This window comes from Macaca mulatta, chromosome 13 (assembly GCF_049350105.2).
Source record: "Macaca mulatta isolate MMU2019108-1 chromosome 13, T2T-MMU8v2.0, whole genome shotgun sequence".
NCBI lineage: Eukaryota > Metazoa > Chordata > Mammalia > Primates > Cercopithecidae > Macaca > Macaca mulatta.
Window position 1 is genome coordinate 76434596 of NC_133418.1, and position 27984 is coordinate 76462579.

At 37.5% G+C, this 27984-nt stretch overlaps 1 protein-coding gene and 1 non-coding gene across 10 annotated transcripts in view; one reads left to right on the forward strand and one right to left on the reverse strand.

Moving 5' to 3' along the window:
• Window positions 1–27677, reverse strand: part of FOXN2 (forkhead box N2) — a 65451-nt gene extending 37774 nt beyond the window's left edge. The window contains exons 1-3 of one of the 9 annotated variants that reach the window (XM_077958610.1): window positions 27177–27317; window positions 13438–13578; window positions 7488–7668 (exon numbers count right to left, since the gene is read on the reverse strand). The gene's annotated coding sequence lies outside the window, so the exon portion shown is untranslated. Of the gene's footprint in view, window positions 1–7487; window positions 7672–13437; window positions 13622–19114; window positions 19187–27176; window positions 27318–27509 lie in introns of those variants that run through there. The other 8 variants (XM_077958611.1, XM_028831622.2, XM_077958609.1 and 5 more) reach the window with 8 other exon arrangements.
• Window positions 1347–1486, forward strand: LOC114672070 (U4 spliceosomal RNA). The gene has a single exon (XR_003722260.1). It is a non-coding gene; the product is annotated as a U4 spliceosomal RNA (small nuclear RNA).
• Window positions 27678–27984: the final 307 nt, after the last annotated feature.

Genomic DNA, 27984 nt, shown 5'->3' on the forward strand with positions numbered 1-27984 from the left:
ATACATACAAAAAAGAAAACAGTGGTTTATATTACTAACAGTAATCTTTGTCTTTGTTGTTCTGTTTTCCAGTTTTTCTTTAATGTGCTTATTATAGTTTAAAATTAAAACAATAAGCTCAAGGGAGAAAAGGCTGTGCTACATTATTTTTAGTTGTAGTATTTCCATTTCACACACAGAAATCAAATCTTAAAAAGGTCATGGACTTATCAGAGAGCTCAAGTCAAAAACAGAAGCCACCTCTTGTATTCTTAGTACAGCCTGTTCTGTTACAAATCTTACATAATACGAATTAGCCCATTGGTAAATAAAGGAATGATTTTAGTACAATGTAAGTCACATTGGTTTGTACATGATTCTTCTCAGCCTATGTTTTTGTACTACCAAATAACAACAGCTGAACCCAAAATAGGCTAACACAGTGGAAAGCAGCAAGCTGCTGAAAAGACAGTATGGTACACAATTCTCATTCAACCCATGTTCTTCTTCTTGGCACAGTTTGGCCACATGCTCTTTCTTGCAAGTGTTTAATGAGCTCTTCTTTCCAAATCTTTATGCATTTTACCCTGGCCTTCATAATCCTGTAGCTTCAACCCTTCCTCGCACCGTGTTCATCTTCTTTTAAAAATCCTAAACTGACCATATTCCTTATTTGTGACAAATTTCATATGTGTTTTAACATATTCTAGTATTCTCATTAAGATTTTTTTGTTAGTATTCTGGATACAAAGCTGCATATTTTTCACTTTTGAGTGAGTTGGCCCATCAGCTGAGCACAATTTTAGTGTTTTCAGGAATATATAAATATGCATTATTACTACAAAAAGATCTGTATATTTCACAATAAAATCAAGAAAACTTTCAATTTTATTTATTTTAAAAATTATAGTCTTATGAGAAACTGCATCTTAAAATGAACTGAAACCATTCACTAGCAGAGCATTAATAATATGCATGGTCAATTTGCTTCATAAAGCCAAATGCATAAATAGAAGGAAACCTGGGCTTGTAACATAACATTTTATTACTCCTTTAAGAACAGTATTTCAACGGACCATATAAAATTGTGGTACATAACAAATATTACTTTAAAAAAAGCCAAAATAATATGATGTGGGATTTAAAAAATATATTCTAATTTTTAGGAGTATAACTAGCTTAATCCAAGTAACTAATACAACCACTAATAAACAAATTTCTAAAGCCAAGACACTGCTATCCAAAAAAGTAGATAAATGGACTATACACTTTAGCAAAGTACAAATTTGTGTTAAGGCTCCCATCTTCTATATTCTAAAAAAGAAAAAGAATTATTCACATGGAGATTTTTAAAAGTGGAGAGTTAAAGCTTTGTGCAGTGGCAGTATCGCAGCCAATGAGGTTTATCTGAGCACAATTATTGCTAACTGGAAACTTTTCCCAATACCCCACTGCAATTACTTGCAATATAGTCAGCACTGGCAATTTTTGATAGTCTCTATGGAGACATAAACAAATAAAATACGAAAAATAAATAAAAATAAAAGTGGAGAGTTCAAACCAACCCAGTACAATCACTCTGGAACCCATCTAGAGCTTGATTGTGTGCCTGCCATGGCGGTATCTTGAGAAGAAGGCCTGAGATTTAAATGTACTATTTTTTTTTCCACCGTTGTGCAGCTCATGCATCTCCGAAGGTGTCTAACAGAGATCTGCACATCTGCGTATTATGTTCAATGTTATAGTGATACCCTACTCTAGGATAAGAAAAATAAAATTACGTATTGGAATTCTCTGAGCGTTTCCCAAAAGGTCAGAGAAGAGCATTTTTGCTTAGGTCGGTATTAACATCGGTAAGAGAGAAACGCTTCAGAGACTACGTAAGAAAAGGGAAACAAAGCCACAGAATTTTCAGCATTACCTAAAACACAATATGCTGCATTACAGAGAATTAGATGTGTCACAGTGATAGCCTTTTTTGCCCAAAATAACTAAGAAACCTACTAAACACAAAACGTTGGTTTAACCAAACAGAATTTTGACTTATTTTTCTACACTTTTAACTGATTATATTAAAGACTGAGTTAACAAAAGGTTTTTTCTTTATATTTTTCCAGATGTTAGAACCCTTAAACGTTATCTAGCCTTCCACATTTATACATCATGTAAAATAAAATTACATGGAAGACATTCCGAGACTTGTTTTTTCTCTCATCAAATTCATTAACATTATTGCAGCAGTAATTCATTTTTAGGGAGACTAGTATTCCATTTTATGAATATTCAATAATTTCTTATACTCTTAAGGAACATTTAATTGTTTATGTTTGAGACTACTACAAGTACTATTGTTATAGAAGTCTTTGTTCATATCACCTGGAATACAAGTGCCAAAAATTTCTCGAGTATACATCTAAAAGTTGAACATATGTCAAGAAGCAGAATTATTTGGTCACAGAATAGTCTTCAACTTTAATTGATGACCAACTGCTTACCAAAAAAATGCTGAATCAGTTACCACTAACCAGGAATGTATATACCAAATGCTTCATGTACTTGCCAAAATTGTTTTTTGCCAACCTGATGACTACTGTATTAGTCCATTCTTAAGCTGCTAGAGGGACATATCAGAGACTGAGTAATTTATAATGGAAAGAGGTTTAATTGGCTCACAGTTCTGCACGGCTGGAGAGGCCTCAGGAAACTTACAATCATGGCAGAAGGGGAAGCAAAAACATTCTTCTTCAAATGGTGGCAGGAAAGAGAAGTGCTGAGCAAACTGGGGAAAAGCCCCTTGTAAAACCACCAGTCTCGTGAGAACTCACTATCACAAGAACAGCTTGAAGGGACCACCCCCATGATCTAATCACCTACCATAAGGTCTCTCCTCAACACGTGGGGGTTACAATTCGGATTACAATTAAAGATGAGATCTGGGTGGGGACTCAAAGCCAGACCATATCAACTATGAAACTCTATCTCCTTGTAGTTTTAATTTGCATTTCCCAGATTAGTAACAGGGTGGAATACCTTTTCATTCATTTATATCTGTATATGGATATATAGAATATGAATATATAGATATATACGAACATACAGCTATGAATATATACCTATCTATATACCATTTGGGTTTCCTCTTCCATAAAGCATCTATTGAAGCCTTGTGCCTATTTTTCTATGAGTTTTCTTAATGATTTGTAATGTGTGGATACTAATACTTATATATGATACAAATATCTCTCCCCAGTAGATGACCTGTCTTTTCAATCTCTTTATTAGTTGTCTTTTAATAAGAAACTTCTTTACTTTCATATGGTGGAATTTATTAACCCTTTTCTTTATGGTCTGCAGTTTGTTTTATAGTTTTTGCCTCCTCAACTCACCAAAAATGTATACGCGTATTTTTTATCCAATTTCATCTTTCACATATAAACATAAAATTGTTCCAGCACCATTTATTAAAAACTTCAGGCCGAGCGTGGTGGCTCACGCCTGTAAGCCCAGCACTCTGGGAGGCCAAGGCGGGCGGATCACGAGGTCAGGAGATCGACACCATCCTGGCTAGCCTCTCTCTACTAAAAATACAAAAAATTAGCCGGGCGTGGTGGTGGGCGCCTGTGGTCCCAGATGCTTGGGAGGCTGAGGAAGGAGAATGGCGTGAACCCAGGAGGCGGAGCGTGCAGTGAGCCGAGATCGAGCTGCTGCACTCCAGCCCCCGCAACAGAGCAAGATTCTGAGATTCCGTCTCAAAAAAAAAAAAAAAAAAAATTCATTCTTCCTGTTAGAAGAACCAATCCACCATCAGTCCTTAGCGTCCCTGCACACTCTCATCTGTTAAGAATGCAAGGCCTTTTATCTGGGCCATTTCTCAATTTTTGTCCGCTGCAAGCAAACCTGAGGTATGATTTAACATCTCCTACTAAAGAACAGGCCAACTTCCAACATCTCTTCTCTCATCCATGAGATACTGAGAAAAAAAATTTTTTAAATTTCCATGTGATTAAAAAAGTTTTTTTTTGGTTACCTATTTCTAATCTGAGTTGGTATTACAATAGTGTATAAGGTATCAATCTCTAAAATTTGTTGAAACTTGTTTCATGGCCCAGTACATGATTAATTTTCATAATGATTCACTTGATGTTTCTATGGTGTGTGGATGAAATATAAGTCCATTGGATGAAGCTTGTTAACCGCACTGTTTAAATTTTCTATATTCCTACTAATCTTTTTTTGGGATCTGCTTTCTACATCAAATACTTAGGCAGATATATTACAATCTCCTGCTATACTGGTAAAATTTTTCAATTTTTTCCTTGTACATCTGTTAACTTTTTGCTTCATTTTGTGGCTATGGTTATTAATTGCATGTAACTTTAAAACATATATACTCCTACCAAATTAGCCATTTCCCATTATGTATCAATTCTTTTTGTCTTTAAGTCTATTTGAAATGATGTACTAGCTTTCTTCCCATTAATATTAGCCAGGCAGCAACCTAAGTGTCCATCAACGAAAGGAATGGATGTGGTACATATACACAATGGAGTACTCTTCAGCCATGAAAAAGAATGAGATCAGGCCAGGGGTGGTGGCTCACGCCTGTAATCCTAGCACTTTGGGAGGCAGAGGTGGGCGGGTCATTTGAGGTCAGCAGTTCAAAATCAGCCTGGCCAACATGGTGAAACCCCATCTGCACCAAAAAAAAAAAAAAAAAACCACAAAAATTAGTGGGGCATGGTGGTGTGTGCCTGTAGTCCCAGCTACTTGGGAAGATGACGCAGGAGAATCGCTTGAACCTGGGAAGTGAGGTTACAGCGAGTTGAGATCACACCACTGCACACCGGCCTAAGCAACAAAGGGAGACGACTCAGTCTCATAAAAAAAAGAGAGAGACCCAATCATTTGCAACAACATGGATGGAACTGGAGATCATTATGTTAAGTGAAATAAGCCAGGCACAGAAAGACAAACATCACATGTTCTCACTTATTTGTAAGATCTAAAAATCAAATGAATTGAAATCATGAACATAAGAGTAGAAGGACAGCTACCAGAGGCTGGCAAAGGTAGTGGGGGATTAGTGGGAGGGAGGTGGGGGTGGTTAATGAGTACAAAAAAAAAAAAGAATAAGACCTACTATTTGATAGCACAATAGGGTGACTATAATCAATAATAACTTATTTGTATATTTTTAAATAACTTAAAGAATGTAATTAGATTATCTGTAACTCAAAGGATAAATGCTTGAAAGGATGGATACCCCATTTCCCAGGAGGTGCTTATTTCACATCGCATACCTGTATCAAAACATCTCACGTACCCCATAAATATATACACCTACTATGTACACACTAAAATTTAAAAAAATAAAAAAAAAATTGCCAGGTGTATGTTTTTCCATCATTTTACTTTCAACATTTTTGTTTTCTTGTAGTCTCTATTCTATATCCCATATAAATGAATATTGTTTTTAAAGGCATGCATGTATTTGGATTTACTTCTACCATCCTTTTTGGTATCCCACTCTTTCCATGTTAATTTTTATCTTTCTTTTCTTGCCTTCTTTGGTATGATTCTTTTTTCTCATTCCATTTCTTTTAATCCTCTATTAGTGTGGAAGTTATATACATATTTCTATCATTGAAATGTTACCTTATAATTTTTGATATATACTTCTAAAATTCCAGTTATCTTTAGTCTGCTCCTAAACAATAAATAACAATACATATATATACACACATATATATATATATATATATAAATTTTTTTTTTTTTTTTTTCTTTTTTTGAAACAGAGTCTTGCTCTGTCACCCAGGCTGGAGTGCAGTGGCACAATCTCAGCTCACAGCAACCTCCGCCTCCCGAGTTCAAGTGATTCTCCTGCCTCGGCCTCCTGAGTAGCTGATACTACAGGTGTGCACCACCACATCCGGCTTTTTTTCAAAAATATTTTTGGTAGAGACTGGATTTCACCATGTTGGCCAGGCTGGTCTCGAACTCCTGACCTCAAGTGATCTGCCCACCTCGGCCTCCCAAAGTGCTGGGATCACAGGCGTGAGCCACTGTGCCCAGCAACAATAAAAAGATCTTTACATGATAGCGCCAATCACCTTCTCCTTGTTTATAATATAATATAGCTTTTTCTTTTTCGAGATGGAGTCTCGCTCTGTTGCCCAGGCTGGAGCGCAGTGGCACGATGTTCGCTCACTGCAAGCTCTGCCCCCCACCGGGTTCATGCCATTCTCCTGTCTCAGCCTCCTGAGGAGCTGGGACCGCAGGCACCTGCCACGATGCCCAGCTAATTTTTTTGTATTTTTAGTAGAGACGGGGTTTCACCGTGTTTGCCAGGATGGTCTCGATCTCCTGACCTCGTGATCCACCCGCCTCGGCCTCCCAAAGTGCTGGGATTATAGGCGTGAGCCACCGCACCCACCCAATATAGCTTTTTCTTAACTTCATAAGATGCTATTACTATTTATGCAGTCCATTTTTATTCACCCATATAATTGTCACTCTCTTTCATCGTTTCTTCTTAAATCTCAGATTTTCTACCTATGATCATTCACTTCTGCTTAAAAAATAGTCTGTCAGTGAACTTTCACATTTTGTTTGTATGAACATGTCTTTATTTTGTCCATGATCTTGAAAGATGTTTTTGCTATAGAATTCTACACTGTTATTTTGTCTCACATATCATTTCATAGTCCATTACTATTTCCATTACTGTTATCGAAGCCTGATAATCCTTTGGAGGCAATGTCTTTTCTCTTAAAAATGTTCCCTTTATTAACCTCTTTGTATTTTCCAATTTCTTGTCTATATTGTGCTCTAAATTTCCTAAGATTTACCTTTCATTATGCTAACTTTTCAATATATTTGCTTTTATACCTATTCACTGAATTTTAATTTCAATTACTATTTTCATTTCCAGAACTTCTGTTTCTGTTTCAACATGTTTGCTCTTTTTATTTTTAAGCCTCTTACTGAACATATTAAATGTATTTATTTTCTATTCCAAAATGTGAACTATTTGCAGATCTGACTCAAATGATTCTCTTATATTGTGCCTTTTTTCTTGGATGGTCTGCAGTTTTTATTATAAGCCACTTATTTTCATTAGAACTTTACCAATGGGAATTCTTTGATAATGATGATTACACGTTAGGTTTTATCAGGCCCTTGGGAGTAGTAACAGCCCAGGATCATTTTAAATTCTTAAGGTTTAGTGTGAATTCATGCTGCAACTAGTGTGAGAACTGGTTTGTGGTAGCACATTTTCAGTGACATTTTTTCGATTTACAGCAATATTCAAGAAAAAATTTACCTGTAGAAACCCTGGGGGCATAAAGGGAAACAATTTCTATATCACTCTTACAAAAGTGCAGTACAATGGGGCTCCAAATTAATGAGGAAGACTATTTCCTGCTAAATGCTCCACCCTGATTGGGTCTAGGCTTTGCTTCCTGATCCCTGAGCCCCACAAAGCCAAGAACAGAGAAGCTCACCTGTATGGCAAATATCCTCAAGGCAATAGCCAGGTTCAGAACTCAGCTTGCCCTAAGTACTCTCCCCTTTGCGCCAGAGCACTGATGCATTTAAGATTTTATTTTATCCAGCATTTTAGGTTGTTTTCAGCAGAAAGCTGAAGGTACTTGGTACCTTGATCCAGGTACATGGTTCACCATGCTGCTGGAAACAGATATTTACATTAATTTCTGATGACAGTGTCACTAAAGTACATTATCCTTTATTTTAGCACATAATTTCTTATGTTTTCTTTTCTGCCTCAGCACACTTGAGAAGTTTGACATACTTCTAGCAAGAGTTGCTCATTATGACAACGAATCCCAATCGGAAGTAGGTAAAGTACATATCCCTGGAGGTAAATGATTAATGGATACATTCTACAGGTCACAAGTGTTGCAAATTTTCATTTTGTGCTTTCATTTCAATAATAAAAAATGTATTTTGCCATTTTCAAAGAGAAAAGTGAGAGATATTTTTAAAGAAAACTGCTCTAAGAACTAAAGTTGCAGATTCTCAAAATGAGATTTTTTTTTCTTTAAAAGAGATCCATATTATTTGAGAGAGGCACTGCTCCATACTGAAAGGTCTCACATTGCTATATTTAAGTTACCAAACAAACGTTACTTCCATATCTTAGTCCTCAATGGTACTGTATGTAGTCAATGTACCTGATTATACAGGTCTGCGATTCCTTATCTAAAAACCTTAGGGCCAAATATATTTCAAAATTCAGAATTATTTTGGATTTCAGAAAGGTAATACGGTATCTATATATATACATATATTTCTCTCACATCCTAGTGAAGTCTAAGGCAATACCCCAAAATAAATATGTTAATATTTCTGTGGCAAAATGTATATTCACACTAAGAAGGGGGTAAAGACCACCAATACCCTTATATCCACTCAGATCATGTTTTACCACTATAAGGGTTAAGAAAACTTTTGGTTTCCGGAGGATTTTGGATTTCTAAATCATGGAAATGGACTTACCGATTTATTACCTGTTACAGAATGGAAAGCCAGGTAAAATTCATTAGAATTTCACATACCACCACAGATCTGAATAAAATCTTAATAATGGTAAAGAGCTCACCTTAAGGGACATGAATTTAATGCATAAACTTTCTGATTCCCCCACCCCCACAAATACTTATAAGTCTCTTTTTTGTCTATCTGTGGTTTAACAGTTGAGGATACAGAGTAAGTAACCTCCTGGTAAGGAAATGTATTATGAATTACTATAATGTCAGAAGTACCTAAATGTACATAGGAATTTTAAATATAGAAATTTAAATCTATATAAAATGTATATAGGAATTTTAAATGCTAAAGATAAAGTATTAGCTATATTGGACCATGATTATAGTATCTCTGCATCTAGCAATGTAGATAAAAGGTACAGAAAGAGATGTATAAGAGATATACTATTCAGAAGAACCTCTTCTGGTTCTTTTCTAAGAGACTTCAAATCAGAAACTTCTTGCATCTACTACATGCATGGCTCTGTTGTCATAGTTAGAGTCTATGGTAAATATTACATAATTTATAAAATGAAAGTCTTCTTCCTTTAGAAAGAAATTAACATACATAATACTAGGAGATATTGGGCAGAAACTTGAGGAGGCAATATATTTGAAGTTGAAATTGTGAAGGATAAGGAACTCCATTAATTTAAAAATTCGAAAGGTAAAATCTAAATCATTTATCTTGGTATTAATTACATCTGGAGACAGTGAAGCAAGGGATTATCAGCATGAGCTGTGAAGAAATACTGCTTGGGTTCAAATCCCAGCCCTGCCTTTCACTAAGCTATGAGACTTATCAATTTAGAATTATACTACTACTTACTTTCATAAGATTCTTAGTACAAATTAAACAACAAAAATAAAGCACTTAGAACAGAGGTACAGAGTAAGTATACAATGAATACTAGCTGCAGAGATAGTAATGATGGTTATTACTATTATAAATTTTAAAATTATTAGCTTTCTTCCTAAAGTAGATGTATAAATATTATAACCTCCAAATATAAAACTTAGGGTACAAAATCAGTAACAAGAATTTATATTTTGAAGTTTTGAAATTAAAAAAATATTTGTCTAGTGTTAAGGATAGATCTCCCTCACGACCAATGATATCCACTGATGAGGTGGCCAAATCAGATCAGGACTTCTTGGAAGAGTGCCACAATATGTGTTTCATAATTTTCTTTATTATTCCACTTTCACTTCCTTATTATATTTGTCTCCATGCACTTTGCTTGCAGATATTTTGCCAATCATGCAACATGATAGAACCCTTCTTCTAATCCTTGTAGTTTAAATAATCCAAAAGAACTTAAAATACATAAACTTTTAATATTTTGTTATTAATGGCCAAGAAAGGTCTAAATTACTTTATTAACAGCTTTGTCTGATGCCAACATTCTCACACAAAAGAATTTATGAACAATAAAAATAACTATACTACCTCTGAAATAATGATGAGTTTTCACTATTAATGCCATTCTCAATAATAAAAAGAAAAGACACAGCAACAAATGTAATGGCATCATCAAAACTGGACAAGAATATAAATATCTCCTAGTTACATTCATGTGTATCCAACTAATTTAGAATGTACTATTCTGTTTCAGAATTCTTAAGTTAAAATACACAAAACAATAATTTTCTATCCATTTTTGAGATAATACTTTTAACAAATGAGGCAGATCTAAGAAAAATATATAAATAACAAGGTTAATTCCAGCCTAGCAACTACAGTACATTAAAAATACAGGTATACGAATATAAAATTTATTTAATGACCAAAAAAAATCCAGCTCAGTTAAGAAATTCTCATGAACATAAAGGTTCTGGGTTTTCTTCTGGTTCTGTCACCCAGGCTGGAGTGCGGTGGCATGATCATAGCTCACTGCAACCTCAAGCTCTTGGGCTCAAGTGATCCTCCCACCTCAGCTCCCTGAGTAGCTGGGACAACAGGCGTGTGTCACCACACTCAGCTAATATTCTTATTTCTGTAGAGGCAGGGTCTCCCTATGTTGCTTAGGCTGGTCTCAAACTCCTGCGCTCAAGGATCCTCCTGCCTTGGCTCCTCCCTAATTGTAAGGATTACAGGTGTGAAACACTGTGCCTGGCCAACATAAATGATTTTTAGTGTACTCTTTAATAACTTACATAGGTCCACAGCAAATAAAGCATAGCTGCAATTAACTTGGTTCGATTAATTATGGGCTCAATACCTTTAAAAAGTGCTTTTAAAGGTTTATTATTGAATCTCTTCATGCCACATTTTCAATTTTATTTAAGTTTCTATCTTACGTATACTATAGTTCTTAGGGTCCTAAATCTATGTTGTTTCTAAATAATTGTTTAATTTTTTAAAATGTATATTTCATCCATTATATTGTCTAAGAATTCTTACTGGGAAATAAAATATAGCCCTGAGAAAAGACTCAGATCAAAACAAAATACGATAGTCAATTCTTGATAGCCCAAAGCAAACTTAGGCAAATTTAGTGTTTCCTTGTACCCTTGGGCCAGTCACTGAATATCTTTCCTTATTACCTCTTTGGGTAATGAAGAACATCAATTGTGCTGTTTCTAATAAGCTTTACTACATGGAGTGAAAAAGAACCATGCTATCTGTTATTTCTACTAGAAATGGAAAGAAGTTGAAACCAACACTTGAATAAACTGTACCAAGAGGCCTGAGGAAGACTGTAGTCAGTCCCAGGCTTTAAGCAAGAAATAATTAACCTCAAACTATATGGCTGTATCTAGCCTACAGACAAAATTGTTTCTCACCATTTTGACCCTACTACTCCAGCTTCTTACTTAAAATCAGTCCCATTAAATACTTAAACATGTGAATCCTGAAGCATATAAAAATAGGATTTTTTGGTTACACTTAATTTAAAAGTTTACAATCTCTAATTCTTTTTAGGTGGTCTTAAGATATTTGGAAACTTTAACTGCATGTCATCAGCATATAAATCAATTTCACAAATGTCAAAAGAGCAACCAGAAAGCAGGCATCATCTCAGATTTGTGGCTTTCTTATCCAATCACTCTCAAGTAACCAATATTAAAAAAACAAATTGACTTAGGCTAAGATAACCCTACTAAAGGGAAAGAGATAGTCATTCACTGAATTCAGATCACTAAACAATGTTTTTCACAGAAAAAGAAATGTCTACTACAGAGCTATGGCAAAGCCCAGAAATCCAAATGTTTGTCAATTTTATGGAAACTGCCTAGCAATTAGTTCAATTCTTCACTGCAATTTATTTAAGCTTTGCCACTAAGATTTAATATATAATCAAATAAATTTCCATTCAATTTTCCTCTCCTTTCCTCACCTCCAATATTCTTAGGAATGAACCATATTTATTAATTATAATAAGGTACCATTTCTCAAGCCTGGAAGCCACAGCATTGTATTTCCCAGATTTATTCAAAAGTATAATCAGATTACAATAAACTTGACATAAATATTTTAGCAGTTTATAGATACTAATATTTTCTAAATCTGAAGACTTCCTCATTTTTAAAAAGGAAAACAATTTTTTATTTTTTTTCCTTGTAATTAAGGTTGGTTCTCACTCAAAAAAGGAAAACAATTTTCTTCCTGTTAATTTGTCGAGTCAGTAGCAAAAATAAAGTCTAGCATTTACTGAACGCACATTATCTGCAATGCACTGTGTAATAAACTTAACAGCCACTACAGCTTTAAAGATATTCCATAATCTCAGAATATCTAAAAACATTGGTAAACCTCATGTAAGAAAAAAAAAAAGGCATATAAAAGGAAGGAACTCACAACCTTTCCTACTGATTTAACAATACATTTTTGTTTTGATTAAGATTCTCCATTATAAATAATGTCTATCCCCATAAAATCCAATACTGAGATTACAGGGTAAAATCAAATCCCAAATGTACTGCAAAAAGATGTATATTTGATTATAATGCTACATGATGTCATGCATCCAGGAGAACTGAAGCATTATGGTCTCTTAGGGATAAAACTGCCTCTTGGTCATAGATTTAGGTGACACAGCATGTGATCCATTGTCTCTAAACAAAAAATGTGTGCAGCTGCATTTTCTAGTCAAGGGGGATGGGAGTGCAGAATACAAAAGGGTCAAAGATCTGTCTCGTGGAGAAATTGCTTCTCAAATGAGAGTAAAAAATGAAATAAAAGTGAGTGGGGGGAAACCTTTCTCCAACTCATACTAAAAGCAGATACCCTTAAAACTAAAACAAAATAAAAAAAATATGTGTGGCAACCTTCCACTGAATTCACTTTTCTCCTATACTAACTTGCCCAGATTCAATTTGTAAACCATGTGTTTAGATGCCACTTCTATTTAAATATTAATAATTTTCTGTCAATTGTACATAGTATATAGACTTTCTCTACACAATGTTGCAGTATTTGTCTCAAAAAGAAAAGTGTAGTCATTCGTCCCTTTCTTGGGGAAGTTAAAATGAACCAATAACCTACAAACCTGATATTTTCTGCATAAAGACCAAATACATTAAAATGAGTCCCTAGCACATAATCCTCCTCCCTTTCACAGAAACACCGATTTCAAAAAGCAGTACCACAAAAGATCTAAATTGAGTGAAAACTGTTTTAAGAAAAATGGTTATTTTTAATAAATGTTAAAAAAATTAGTGACTAAATAATTCATAAACTTCTATTATCTCAAACATAGCACTTACATACCCTACACGTTACTAAATATGACAAAAAAGAACCACTATTAGCTCTTAGAGTAAATCTGACTTAGAAAACCCATCTACTTAAACTTCAGGATTGCTATCAATGCCACATCTAAACACAACTAAGTTAAAAGCAGAAAAAAACTGACAGCACAGAAATCAAAGAACAAAAATATAAGGATAAAAATATACTTACCATCTAGAATCAGAAGTAATATCACCTGTACTATAAGTCATACAGTGACCAATTATTAGCCAACCAGCACTTTGGTTTTTTGACAGACTTGTACAGTCAGCCCTCTCCATCTGTGGGTTCTGTATCCATGGATTCAACCAACTGCACATCAGAAATATTTGGGGGGAAAAAAGGTTGGTTGTATCTGTAACGAACAGATATAGACTTTTTTTTCTTGTCATTATTCCCTAAACAATACAGTATAACAACTATTTATGTATTGTATTAGGTATTATAAGTAATCCAGAGACTTAAAGTACAGTATATGGAAGGAAGTGGGTAGGTTATATGCAAATACTACACCAAGTAATACAAGAAACTTGAGCATCTGTGGATTTTGCTATCTTCAGGAGGTCCCAGAATCAATCCCCCATGATATCAAGGGATGACTATATTGACTTGAAAAACAACACTGAAAGGAACAAAGTTATAGAAACCTAAAAAGTCAACAGATCTAATGTCCTAAAGGACAAATTTGATTGGCATTTGAATACAAACAAGCAGTCTTGTCATCAAAATTTGTTTATGTATAATATTTCAATGCCTTGAATATATGTCATAGTCATGCAGTAAATCATCTATAGCCAATTGAATTGCTCCACTGAAAAGAAGCATCTTTTAAAAGTATATTCGTGATCAGAAATAAATCTAATAAATGCAGACAATATCTTACTAACAGCCCTAATGTCAAATTTGGAAAGCAAGAGTAAAACTTAGGACTCTATACTGATTGGTTTAATATATTGATTTTATATGTAATTCTAAAAGCAAAAATATAATTAACACAAAATTAAGTTGATTTTAAATAGGGTTACATTAACCCCATACGTACCCTGACTTAAAAATATATTTATGCTAAAAAATTATTAAAGATATTCATGTTATTAAAGACTATCTCCAGCTGGGCACGGTGGCTCACACCTGTAATACCAGCACAGCACTTCGGGAGGCCAAGGCAGGTGGATCACCTGAGGTGGGGAGTTTGAGACCAGCCTGACCAACATGAGAAACCACGTCTCTACTAAAAATACAAAATTGGGTGTAGTGGCGCATGCCTGTAATCCCAGCTACTTGGGAGGCTGAGGCAGGAGAATTGCTTGAATCCAGCAGGCAGAGTTTGCGGTGAGCCAAGATCGCACCATTGCACTCTAGCCTGGGCAACAAGAGTGAAACTCCGTCTCAAAAAAAAAAAAAAAGACTATATCCAGATCATTTTAGAAAGTAATACTTTCTAAAATAAATGTTTCTAAATAAACTTACATGGAATATAACCTAAATTCTAAAAAGCCATTATCAACTGCAGCTACATATAGCTAAGTAGTCTAGTGGTCACTACTAGCAGACATGGTTAGCAAGTGAGTGGATGTTAGTTCTATTTGCTACTATAAATACTGGAAAAGAAAATGACTATTTTTTTTTCTTTTTGGAGACAGATTAATGTTTGCAGTATTTTGTTTTGCTTTTTTTTTTTTTTTTTAAAAACCTGTTGAGTTTGAGATGTTTGTGAGATATCCAAGTAGGACAGGCATTTGGGATATACATGATCTAAAGTTCAGGAAAGAGGTCTGGTCTGGAGATAACTTTTGGAGTCATTAAATCTGAAATATCTCTCAAATCTGTCCACTTTTCTCCATTTTCACTGTCACAACTATACCCTAGGTCAACATTATCTTTCATCCAGACCACTGCAAAGGTAGTATAGGTTGAATACTCACTCCTTATCAGAAATTCTTGAGACCAGAATGCTTTGGATTTGGGATTTTGGGGGACTTTGGAATATTTATTTGTATATATATGATGAGATACTTTACGGATGAGACCTAAGTCCAAACATAATATTCATTTGTTTCATATATATCTTATGCAAACAGCCTGAAGGTAATTTTATTTTTCCCTTAGAGATGCTGAATAAACCATGTGTTGGTTTGAATAAACCATGCACCTGCATTTTGACTACAAACCATCACATTAGGTCAGGGATGGAATCTTCCACTTGTGGCATCATGTTGGCACTCAAAAAACTTCAGATTTTGGAGCATTTCAGATTTTGGGTTTTTGCATTAGTGATGCTCAACCAGTATACATGAATGGAAACCCCTATGGTGTGTTCTGCACAACCACACACAGTAGCTCCTACAGTATCTTCCTAAATTAAGTCTCCCTACACTTATGCCAGACTCTCTTAATTTGTTATCTGTAATATAGCTAATGTAATACTGCAGAATGCAAATCTAGCAATGTCCCTTTCCTGCTTAATCCATCATGGGGACCCTTAGGTCAAAATCCTTAACCTTGTATACAAGACCCTGCGTATTTTAGCCATGCTCTAACCTTTCAGGACACATTTTTTGCCACCCTTTTCCTTGTTCTTTTCATTTCATATATCTGAATAGACCATGCTTTCTCCTCTCTTAGAGCCTATACACATCCTACTCCTGCCTGGAACACTCTTCATTCCACCTAACCCTGGCTAACTGCTATTTATTACTCGCACCTCAGCTTGGAAATCTTGGGGGAAGAAGGCCGGGCACGGTGGCTCATGTCTGTAATCCCAGCAATCTGGGAAGCCAAGGCAGGCAGATCATTTGAGGCCAGAAGTTTGAGACTGGCCTGGCCAATATGGCAAAAACCCCATCTATACTAAAAATACAAATATTAGCTGGGCATGGTGGTGTGTGCCTCTAATCCCAGCTAGTTGGGAGGCTGAGGCATGAGAATCATCTGAACCTGGGAGACACAGGTTGCAGTGAGCCAAAATCGCGCCACTGCACTGCAGCATGGGTGACAGAGGAAGACTCCGTCTCAAAAAAAAAGAAATCTTGGGGGAAGAATTCTCTAAAATCCCAGAGTATGGAGGAGCCCCAGTTCTACTCTCCCACAGTGCTCTTTTTGATAACAATTGCCACACCTGAGATGGTTTAATACATATCTTTCTTGACTAACTGAAAGCTTGATAAGGGCAGAGCTAGTTGTCTGTTTTGTTTATTGCTCAAATATTTGTTGTCCGGCAAATCTTGGCTCTAGTTCTGCTAGTACGTAATTTTGTCATCTGTAAAATGAGATGTTAGACTTTATAATAATAATATAAATTCTAATCAAAACTGAAATTCAAATATTACTAGCTTTCCTATAGATACATACACGTGAGATCTACATTTCCCCTCTGTATCTATTCCACATACACTCACGTTATATTCCATACATATTTACAGATGTATGTGTACATTACAAATACACACACACAGAGAATGAAAGAGCTAGTACTTTCATAAATTAAAAAAACTCATTGAATGCTTATTGGTAACAGGTATTGTTGTAAATACTTTACTAGTATTAACTCTTTTAATCTTACTCATAACAACCCTATCAAGTAGTTGCCATTATTAGTGTCTATTTTATATGCAGAAACACATAAAGAGAAAGATTAAACAGTGTGCTCCAAACTGGAAGTACGGCTCTAGAGTTCACACTATTCACTACTACACTAGCCTGACATCCTGCCTAGATTGCTTTATAAGTACCAAAGACCAAAAACAAACAAACAAGCAAAAATCAATATATGATTCAGTATCTACATCCTCAAGCTAATGCTTCTGTATTAGAAGTCAGTCCAAACTATACTAATCCTGTTCAAATGCATTTCTCTACATGCTTGCTTTTGATATTCTAACAACTGGATTGTCTACCTTCCCTATTATCATTCAGTCAAACCCTAATATTTAAGGCCTAGTAACAACTCCTCCACATAATTCCCACCCCCAGCTTTTTTTCTGTTAAGAGTCTTTAAATCTCTCCGTGTTCCAACTGCATTTACATTTCTTCTTTTTACTGTAATTATTTATGTTAAGAGAGCAAAAGAAACAATAGACATGAGATCACTTCATAAACACTAAAGTTATTTTATAAGATACTTAATACACACCAAGTCAAAAGTATTGTTAACCAAAGAAAGAAAATAGAAAACAATGGACTCAATATCCCTAAACAGAGTACTTCAAAAGCAAGCACAACCTGGCTCTAACTTGCTGCCAATTTGAATAGAAAGGGAAAATTATACCCAAACCATACCACATCATTAAGTTTTGTTTTAACTAATCAAAGAAGCCATTTTAATCAAACTACATGAAACAAAAAAAAAATTGAAGGATGAAATATGATATTCATTCAAATATTTACTGATCCAGGCACTTTGGGAGGCCAAGGCAGGCAAATCGCTTGAGGTCAGGAGTTCAAGACCTGGCCAAAATGGCAAAACCCGTCTCTACTAAAAATACAAAAATTAGCCGGGCAAGGTGGTGGGTGCCTGTAATCCCAGCTACTTGGGAGGCTGAGGCAGGAGACTCGCTTGAACCCAGGAGGAGGAGGTTGCAGTAAGCAAGACCGTGCCACTGTACTCCAGCCTGGCTGACAGAGTGAAACTCTGTCGCAAAAATAAATAAATAAATAAAAAATTACTGAGCAATTTATCATTCACATACAGAATACTACACATTATACTATGTTTTCCGTTCTATTTTGTGATCTTTTCACTTTCTAAATTTCAGGTCTCTACTTAAGAGATAGTTGATGATATCTGACAATAGTATAGCAAAAGAAAACTTTTAAAATATGATTTTAATTCCATCTGAACAGTATTTCAAAGCAGTAATTGAAGGAAGTCAACAGTAAATTAATTTGTATAAAAAGCACTACTAAATTTGATAGCCATATGCAAAAGAATGAAACTGGACCCATCTCTCACCACATAGAAAAATTAGCTATAGAAAAGACTTAAATGTAAGACCTCAAACTATACTATAAAAATCCTAGAAGCAAACCTAGGAAAAACTCTTCTAAACATTGGCCTAAACAAAGAATTTATGACTAAGAACTCAAAAGCAACTGCAACAAAACCAAAAACAGACAAATGAGACTTAATCTGCTAAAAAGCTTCTGCACAGCAAAAGAAATAATCAATAAAGAGACAACCCACAGAATGGGAGAAAATATTAGCAAACTATACATGTGACAAAGGACTAATATCCAGAACCTACAAGACACTCAACAAGAAAAACACAACTTTATCAAAAAGCGGGCAAAGGGCATGATCAGTTACTTTTCAAGACATAAAGCAGTCAACAAACATGAAAAACATGCTCAACATCACTAATCATCAGAGAAATGCAAATTAAAACTACTATGAGATACCATCTTCCACCAGTCAGAAAAGCTATTTATCAAAAAGACAAAAAATAACAAAGCTGGCAAGGATGTGGAGAAAGGGGGAATGAGCATATACTGTTGGTGGGAATGTAAAGTAATATAGCCATTACAAAAAACCGTATAGAGGTTCCTCAAAAACTAAAATCAGAACTACCATGATGTTTCCGGTAACAGAGAATTCTAATTACCTTAATTTGATCATTATATGTTGTACCAAAATATCACATGTACCCTGAAAAATATATCAATTATAAAAAAGAAAAAAACAGAATATTTTTAAAATATTGATATACCAATAATAAACCTCCATTATGACTAAAGTCCACCTCATCCAATCCCTACACTTTGGGGAAAGTAAGTTCCTACTCTGTGTTCTCATAATACCCTTTAATGTATGTTTAGAAGAATATGTCTCATAATGCAATTATTTACTTACATGCATCTTATTCCTAGCACAGTATAAATGAAAGCATTCATACTTTCAAGAGATTGAATCCCGAAGTTACAACTAAAAAAAAACAGAGAATAAAATAACATCTCTATAAACAATAAAAGCAAGTCTGAAAGAGATACTCATAGAAGAGATAAAAATGAACTCCTATTTCAAAGCAAACTTAAAAAAAATTATATGAGAAATACATATATCAGATATACATAGTATTTTATATATATCAAATATATCAGAATTAGAAAAGCTCAGAAGAAATGAGGTGCTCAAGAAAGAATTTAAAATAAAAGAGAAAAAATCATTTCAGAAACGAAGACTTAAAGGATTACGAGAAAAAATGTATTGGATAAAATCTTAGAGAAACAGAAGGTGTAAAGAAAGAAAGCTTAATAAAAAATAAAAAAAGGAGGGGGGAGTGCAAGAATCTGCATGAGTGTGAACATGAGCAAGAAAGCAGGCTTAACTATAGCATCTAGGGATACATACTTGAATAATAAAACCAAAAACGTAATTCATTTTCAGAAAAACCAGGACAGTGGTTACTTTTTAAAGGACAGGGTTACACAGGTGCTAGCCTTATAATTCACTAAGTTACACATTTGTTTAGTGTGGTTTTCTGCATTTGTTTCACTTTATAATTACAAAAAAAAAAAAGAATTTAGGAAAATAAACTGCTGCTGACATTAATTTAAAACTACCTCTAGTCCAGGCACAGCAGCTCACACCTGTAATACAGGCACTTTGGGAGACTGAGGTAGGCAGATCACCTGAGGTCAGGAGTTCGAGACCAGCCTGGCCAACATGGTGAAACCCATCTCTACTAAAAATATGAAAAAATTAGCCAGGCGTGGTAGCTCATTCCTGTAGTCCCAGCTACTCCCAAGGCTAAGGCAGAATTGCTTGAACCCCAGAGGCGGAGATTGCAGTGAGCCGAGATCACGCCACTGCACTCCAGGACGGGCAACAAAGCAAGACTCCATCTCAAAATAAAAAAGGAACTTACTTGCTATTATAATTATGTATAATTATTTGCTTACAGTTCTATCTCAGCCACTAGACCTGTAGTTCTCAAACTTTCAATGTTATCCCACAATAAGAAATGTATTTTTTTCATGGAGACCCACAATATACATACATATATAACTAAAACAAAAATTTCATGAAATAATACTTTTACCCTTACCATATATAATGTACTAAAATTTATTTAGATTGTTTTTTAATAAAAGCTGGTCACAATTTCATGAAACAATACTTCTACCCTTACCACATAAAATGTATCAAAATTTTTTTAGATTGTTTTTTAAGAAAAGCTGGTCACAATTTTCCACCCCAATTCAGTCACCCATTTAAGAAATACTACACTAGAGTCTAAATCCTTGTTGGCAGAACTCAATACATTCATTTGTATGCTCTAGTACAGACCATAACATGTAGTGGACATTTAAATGTTTAAATGAATGAATAAATATAGTAGATGCTGTACTAGAGAACTGAAACGGTATCTTCATTGCTTTGGGGCAAGTTAAAAAAAAAAAAAGAGAAACGTGAAACAGAAAGGCTCTCAAGTCAAATTGACGGACCAGCCACCAACATACTTATGCAATCTCTGACAAATGACCTAACCTCCTTGAGTCCCAGGGAATAATACCACTTACTTAACTTGCTAAAACAATAAAGTACCAACATTCCTGCCACAGAGTAAGCATTCTATAAATATTAGTTTCTCTCCCTACCTTGAATTCTTCCCTACTCCTTCTTAGGAACAGATCAAGATGTAAGCATCTCATCCTAACAAATACTCATTTTTTTAAAGACTTCAGATTGTAATACAAAGATTAATGATTTTTTTCAAGTCTGAGAGATTTGGGTAAATACCCAGTATTGCATTTACACAATTTCTCATTATCTGTTTATGAGAATATGACACTCCTTACAGCATTATTGATAATTAAATTATGGCCAGGTGTAGTGGTTCATACTTGTAATTCCAGCACTTTGGGAGGTTGAGGTGGGCAGATCACTTGAGGTCAGGAGTTCAAGACCAGCCTGGCCAACATGGTGAAACCTCATCTCTACTAAAAATACAAAAATTAGCCAGGCACGGTGGTGTATGCCTGTAGTCCCAGCTACTCGGGAGGTTGAGGCTGGAGAATTGCTTGAACCCGGGAGGCGTTCAAGCCGAGATGGAGCCACTCACTGCACTCCAACATGGGCAACAGAGCACAACTCCATCTCAAAAAAAAATTAAATTATATACTCATGTGTCTAGTATAACCATGCCAGTACACAGCAGACACAATAAAGACTGCAGTTGTTGCTATGATTATTAATAATCATTGTTCAATCAGCATAGAAAGAGGTAGTATTTAAACTGAATTTTTAAGGATGGAAGGGTTGGACAAAGGCATGGTGCAGTTAAAAGGATCAGTAAAATCTTAATTATAAGAAATCTCTTCTCTTTTTTTTCCTATTTCCTCTTGTAAGGAAAAGAAAAAAACTACAAGGATGTAAATGTGTCAATTTCCACAATTCTCTATCTCCAAAGTTATATACAAAACTCAGAATAACCACACTAACCCAGTATCAATGCAAAATTTGAATGTAAATATTGGCCCGATGAGGTGGCTCATGCTTAAAATCCCAGTGCTTTGGGAGGCTGAGGTAGGAGGATCCCTTGAACCCAGGAGTTTGAGAAGAGCCTGGGCAACATAGTCAGACCTCCCCTCTACAAAAAAAAAAAAAAAAAAAAGAAAAATTAAAAAATTAGCCAGGGGTGGTGGAGCATCCCTGTGGTCCCAGCTACTTGGTAGGTGAGGCAGGAGGTAACTTGAGCCTAAGAGGTGGAAGTTGCAGTGCACTGTGATTGTACCACTGCACTCCAGCAGGGTTGGGGAGTGTGACCCTGCCTCAAAAAAAAAAAAAAGATTTTAAATATATAAAAATTCTGTTCAATGGGCTATACAATTTAAAGTGTATTAATGACATATTTTAGAAAGAATTTCAATTAAGAGTTCAACGTAAGAGTGTTTTGTAGTCAACCCAGTTTACCAGAAAAATATTAACTGGAATCTTTACTTAATAAGTCTTTAATAAAATTTTATTCTCCAATAAAATTGGTATTATTTGGTTAAAAACATTCCCAAAAACATTTCCAATGTTAGGATGGCAGCACTGTTCTACTCTTCTATTAAATATACAGTAAATTCCCTCCAAAAACGTTTATTATCACTTTGAAAACTTTGGTTAATGTTTTTTATTTCCTCAGCCTCATTTTCTTTTTCCATAAATAAATAAGCATGGCTTCTCATAGAGAGACCAGGGTCCCTGTTGTTTTCCCCATGTGTTTTCTCCAACACACCTTTCAAAAAACTTCTCATAAAAAAAAAAAAAAAAGCTTTTGAGTAGCAGAAGCACCAATACCTGTAAAAATACTAGCAAGAAGGCAAGAATTTTCTTCTAACACCTGTAAACATTTTTAAGATAGGAAGATAGTTAATAGTAATTAAACTATCCCAGTCATTTAACAGTAATATATCTACTTGGGAAGAATCAAAGTAATTTTCCATTATCTGTGCTGGGAGCAAAGAGATGTCTATTTTTATGGTACGTCTATTTAACCTTTATGCTAATAGCATATATTCTAAATGTTTACTCAAGAGCTTTTATTATTTAGCCTTTTAGGGCTATAGTAATTTTATGTTTATAAACTGTCAACGAAATCAGGACCTAGTAGACATATCCTATGTGATATTTAAATCAGGCAGGCTCCAGAAGAAGAGAAATGTCTCTCTTGCTCACCACTGTATTCTTAGCAACTACATACAATAGATACTAAATAAATATCTGTCCAACTTTAAATATTCGTTTATAGAAAGGAAAATTAGGTTGAGGGAAATTAAAAAATACATGAATCAAAATTAGGTTAAGGCTTTTGAGTATGGCACGTACTTAGCGACTTGCTTCCAAAAGAGTAGATTGGAAGGAGGCAGGAAAGTGGGCGAAACTCCACAAAGACCTCAACCATGTGATCAAGGTAATTATCATCAGTTTTATCATGTTGTTAGTTTGTATCATTGATATGATGTGATGAGGTTGGCACTTCATCTCTGTTATCTTCCTCCCTAAAACTCATAATCCCAGTCTAATCATCAGAAAAATACCAGATAAATCTCAATTGAGGGATATTCTATAAAATGTCTGACAAGTACTTCTTAAAACTGTCATAGTCATCAAAACAAAGAAAAGTCACAGAAAGTGAAATTCTGGAACAACAAAAAAAGACATTAGGGAAAAATTAGTGAAATTGGAATAAAGTATGTAGTCTAGTTAATACTACTGTAACAATTTTGTTTCCTTAATTGTGACAAATGTACCATTGCAATGTAGGAAATTGAACAGGAGAAACTGGGTGAGGTATACTCTGTCTACTAGCTTGCAACTTTTCTGTAACTATAAAACTATTCTAAAATAAAAAGTTTATTTAAATAGAAAAGTTAGGGTAAGGGAAATAAAGTATATATGAATCAAAATCCCTTAGAAGCAAATAATAATAAACGTTCTTTTGATTCCTTTATCTTTAGTGAAAGGATAGGGATAGCATTCTCATTTATGAAATAAAATTACTAATAAAACGATACCATAAGCCAGGCGTGGTGGCTCCCGCCTATAATTCCAGCACTTTGGGAGGCTGAGGCAGGGGGACACCTGAGATCAGGAGTTGGAGACCAGCCTGGCCAACATGATGAAACTCGGTATCTACTAAAAATACAAAAATCAGCCAGGCGTGGGCGCCTGTAATCCCAGCTACTCTGGAGGCTGAGACAGGAGAATCACTTGAATCCGGGAGGTGGAGGCTGCAGTGAGCCGAGATCGCGCCACTGCACTCCAGCAATACTATATGCATTGCACATATCTGTAGTATGAATTTTGAAGTCACATATGACCAAAGCAAAAGCTCCTTTAAATGTTAGTTTTCCAAAGCATCAATCTTTGTTCTCAACCCTTCAAAAATTCTTTTTTTGTGTGAGACGGAGTCTTGCTCCGTTGCCCACGCTGGAGTGCAGTAGCATGATCTCAGCTCACTGAAACCTCCACCTCCTAGATTCAAGCGATTCTCCTGCCTCAGCTTCCCGAGTAGCTGGGACTACAGGCATGCCCCATGAGGCCCAGCTAATTTTTGCATTTTTGGTAGAGACAGGGTTTTGCCATGTTGGCCAGGCTGGTCTCAAACTCCTAACCCCAGGTGATCCTCCTATCTCAGCCTCCCAAAGTGCTGGGATTACAGGCACGAGTTAAGCAATCCTTTTTTCAAGAGATGAGAGCCTGGCTACGTTGTCCAGGCTGGAATTGAACTCCTGATCTCAGGAGATCCTCCTGCCTTAGTCTTTAAGTATTTTATGACCTCATTTACTTTTCTTTCTCAACTAAAAATTGCTCTTAGTGGTTAGCACATATACTTATTTCTCAATTGTATTGTCTTTTCTGCCCTGAGGCCTAGATACCACTTCAATATCTTTATCTATTTTCTCTGATTGAGCACCATCGTTATGGGGTAATTAAAATTCCAATAAAATGATGTTGCTATAACTTCTCTATACAGTTCTTCTTGCGCAGATTTTAAATGGTTCCTGTGGTTTAACATTCTCCAAGTAAAACTGATTCAAATAAAAACATACATTACAGAAATAATTCAAATCTATCAAAGCATTCACAAAATGAAACGATGCATTAGTAAACAAGGACTGTCCTTAAATTCAAAAATTTTCCAAACTCTCCAAAAGTTTATTTTTTATCTCCAACTCTTTGACCTTCTACTTTTATATAGTCTAAAAACTATATTTTATTCTCTTAAAATCAGTTCATGTTAACATTCATATTAACTTCACATTTTTTCAAAAAAAGCCTTAAAAAGTATACATATACACCAATCAAATCACTACTTCATCCCTAAAAAAGTATTTTCTTTTTTTTTTTTTTTTTTTTTTTGAGACGGAGTCTGGCTCTGTCGCCCGGGCTAGAGTGCAGTGGCCGGATCTCAGCTCACTGCAAGCTCCGCCCCCCGGGTTTACGCCATTCTCCTGCCTCAGCCTCCCGAGTAGCTAGGACTACAGGCGCCCGCCGCCTCGCCCGGCTAGTTTTTTGTATTTTTTAGTAGAGACGGGGTTTCACCGTGTTCGCCAGGATGGTCTCGATCTCCTGACCTCGTGATCCGCCCGTCTCGGCCTCCCAAAGTGCTGGGATTACAGGCTTGAGCCACCGCGCCCGGCCTAAAAAAGTATTTTCACTGGTAATGTTATTTACGTATGTTTAGATCACAATTTTTATGTAAAAAGAAAAAAAAAACCCGAGATATTTCTAAAACTATCAAAAAGAAATCCTCCAGATAATGCAATTATTTCTGATTACATTAGAATCTCTCATTAATGGTTTTGAAATTCAAGTAATATTTTTTCCCAAAGTTGGCAAACTCCATAATGCACTATTCTACTATTCCCCATCACTCTATGATGGTACCTAATAATGCTGAGGTTTTAAAGATGGATCATCAAAACAGCAGAGAATGGCAAAAAACGTCAGTATACACCTTAGAAGACCCGCAAGGAAACAGAGGTAAGTCTTAAGATTCGGATGGAACAGGTACAGGCATTAATGGCTCAGCTTCCTCCTCTTCGCCATCTAAGAAAGCACCAAGATAAATGTACAAGCAAAGCGACAGCACAGTTACAAAGCCCCTGGCTACCAGAGAAACCTCAGCCCCTAGTGCCGCCAGTGCACTCTATTACACTCAGCCGACCACGTGGCTGTCACAATCAGAAAAAAGATATGAGAAACAGCTTCAACTAACCTGGAAATACTTAACCGCCCTCCTCCCCTCACCTCGGAGTTGGGGTGGAAGAAAGTCTGTGTCATTTCTTTGCACGCTAAAACTCTTTTCCCAGTAGGAAGAAAATGAAGTTCAGAGACTGCTGTAAAGAGACTTTAAAGCAGAAATCCAGTGCAAGAACACCGCGAGAGTGTGGCTGCTTCTGGCTCCTCAGCGAAGCAGACACCCCAACTCCCGAGAGCTGCGGTGGGAACAGAGGCATTTTGCAAAGGTGCAAAAGCGGGTGGAGTTAAGCAGGAGTGGAGGATGGAGCACGGAACACATGGACCTGGGCTGCTTTCCCCTAACTACCACCGTCCTGCCGGGTTCCACACAGGCTGCTGCTGCAGTGGGGCAAACTCGGAAGGCTGAAGGGCCTCTCCCACCGCAGACCTCTCACCTTGCCAGGAAAGAGAGGACTGAAAGGCAAAGGTAACCACGGCCCCAAAGGAGGCGACGATCAGGAAGTGTCCATATTGCAGCACTGAAACATTAGCTCCCTCTCAAGACAGCCACCCTCGGAGGCCCCCAAGAGGCGGTGGAGGGGCGAGAGGGTGCTGGGGTCGCCCCCCCCCACACACACCCAGAACCCGCCTCTGCCCACCACAACGCCCGGCTGCCCCGGGCACCTCCCCGGGCACTACTTGGCGGGGCCCACCCAGTCCCAACTGGGGCCGGACGAGGACTCCGAGCCCGGCACGTCTCGCTCCACTTCAAGCCAGAGGAGGGGGCGTTGCAAAGGCTCCGAGGTGCTTCGGGTACTTTCCTAACAGCAGATTCCAGTCCCGAGCCGAGCCCTGAGGGTCCTCGGGACCCCCTCCACCCCTTCCCGGAGAGACGACACCCTTCGCCGCGGTTTCCGCCGCGCGACAGCCCCTCCCGGGAGGTCATTACCTCTCAGGAAAAACTCCTAACTCCTCCCAAGCCACACTCCCCTCAGTTCGACATACCCCGGAGCCCACACACCACCCGATACGCGCGCCGGGGACACCCCCGCGCCGGCGCAAATTCCTCATGGGACAAAAATGTCCGGGCGCGTCACGGGACAGCCGCCTACGCGCCCCACGCCTGGCGCGGGTCGCTCGCGCTGCCTCCGCGCCCGGGAGCTGCGCCGCGGGCTGAGGCGGGGAGCGCCGACCGCGGGCGGCGCCGACCCAGGAAGGCACGGCTCCGCTCGGGACTCACCGTCAGCTCGGCCGACCGGCCGGGAGGCAAGGGACCGGCCAGGGAAGACACAATATGGCAGAGCACCGCAGCTGCTCCCTAAAGCTTCCAGCAGTCGCCTCCGGGAAGACGCGGCCACGAGCAGGCAGCAGCAGCTGCAGTGGCGGCTCCGGCAGCACCACATCCCCCTCCCGCTCGCTTCCTCCCCCTCCCTCCCCTTCCCCTTCCCCTTCCCCGCTGCCATGGCAACGCGGCGCCAAGGAGATTAGCCCCGCCTCTCCCTCCAGTCCCGCCTCCCGGGACCCCGAGGAAAGGGGCTCGGCCGACCGCTCCTGGTTCCCGCCCACCTCCTACCGAAGGGACGGGTCTGGGATCCGGCTGGCTGCCCGGCACGGCGGCTGGGGTGGGGGTGAAATGCAGGGTCCGGAAGGGCGGGGCTCACACGGAAAGTAGGGCGGAGGCGCTGTAGGCCGGTGTGGGTTTCGGGCTGAGCAGGGTAGGGGAAAGCGGGAAAATGGAAAGGCCTCGCCTGTCCGAGGAAGGACCTATAGGAGTGCGGCGGCGGCGCGGCGCGGCCGCTGAGTGGCCGAGGAGGCGCGGGGCGGGGCTAGGTTACCGCAGGGCAGGACGGCCCTCGCTGCCTGTGCCCCGACTGCTTAGACCGGCCTCGACACCCCAAGTTACGTGGGTTTCCGCAAGAGCCTTCCGCTATTGCCCAGGCTTTGAAAGCGCTTTAGGAACGGTAAAGCATTGCTGTGACTTAAAATAGTGTTACTCTTGCTTGACTGAAATGTTCTGTGAAAACAAGTCAGTGTGTTTGCGGTAAGGA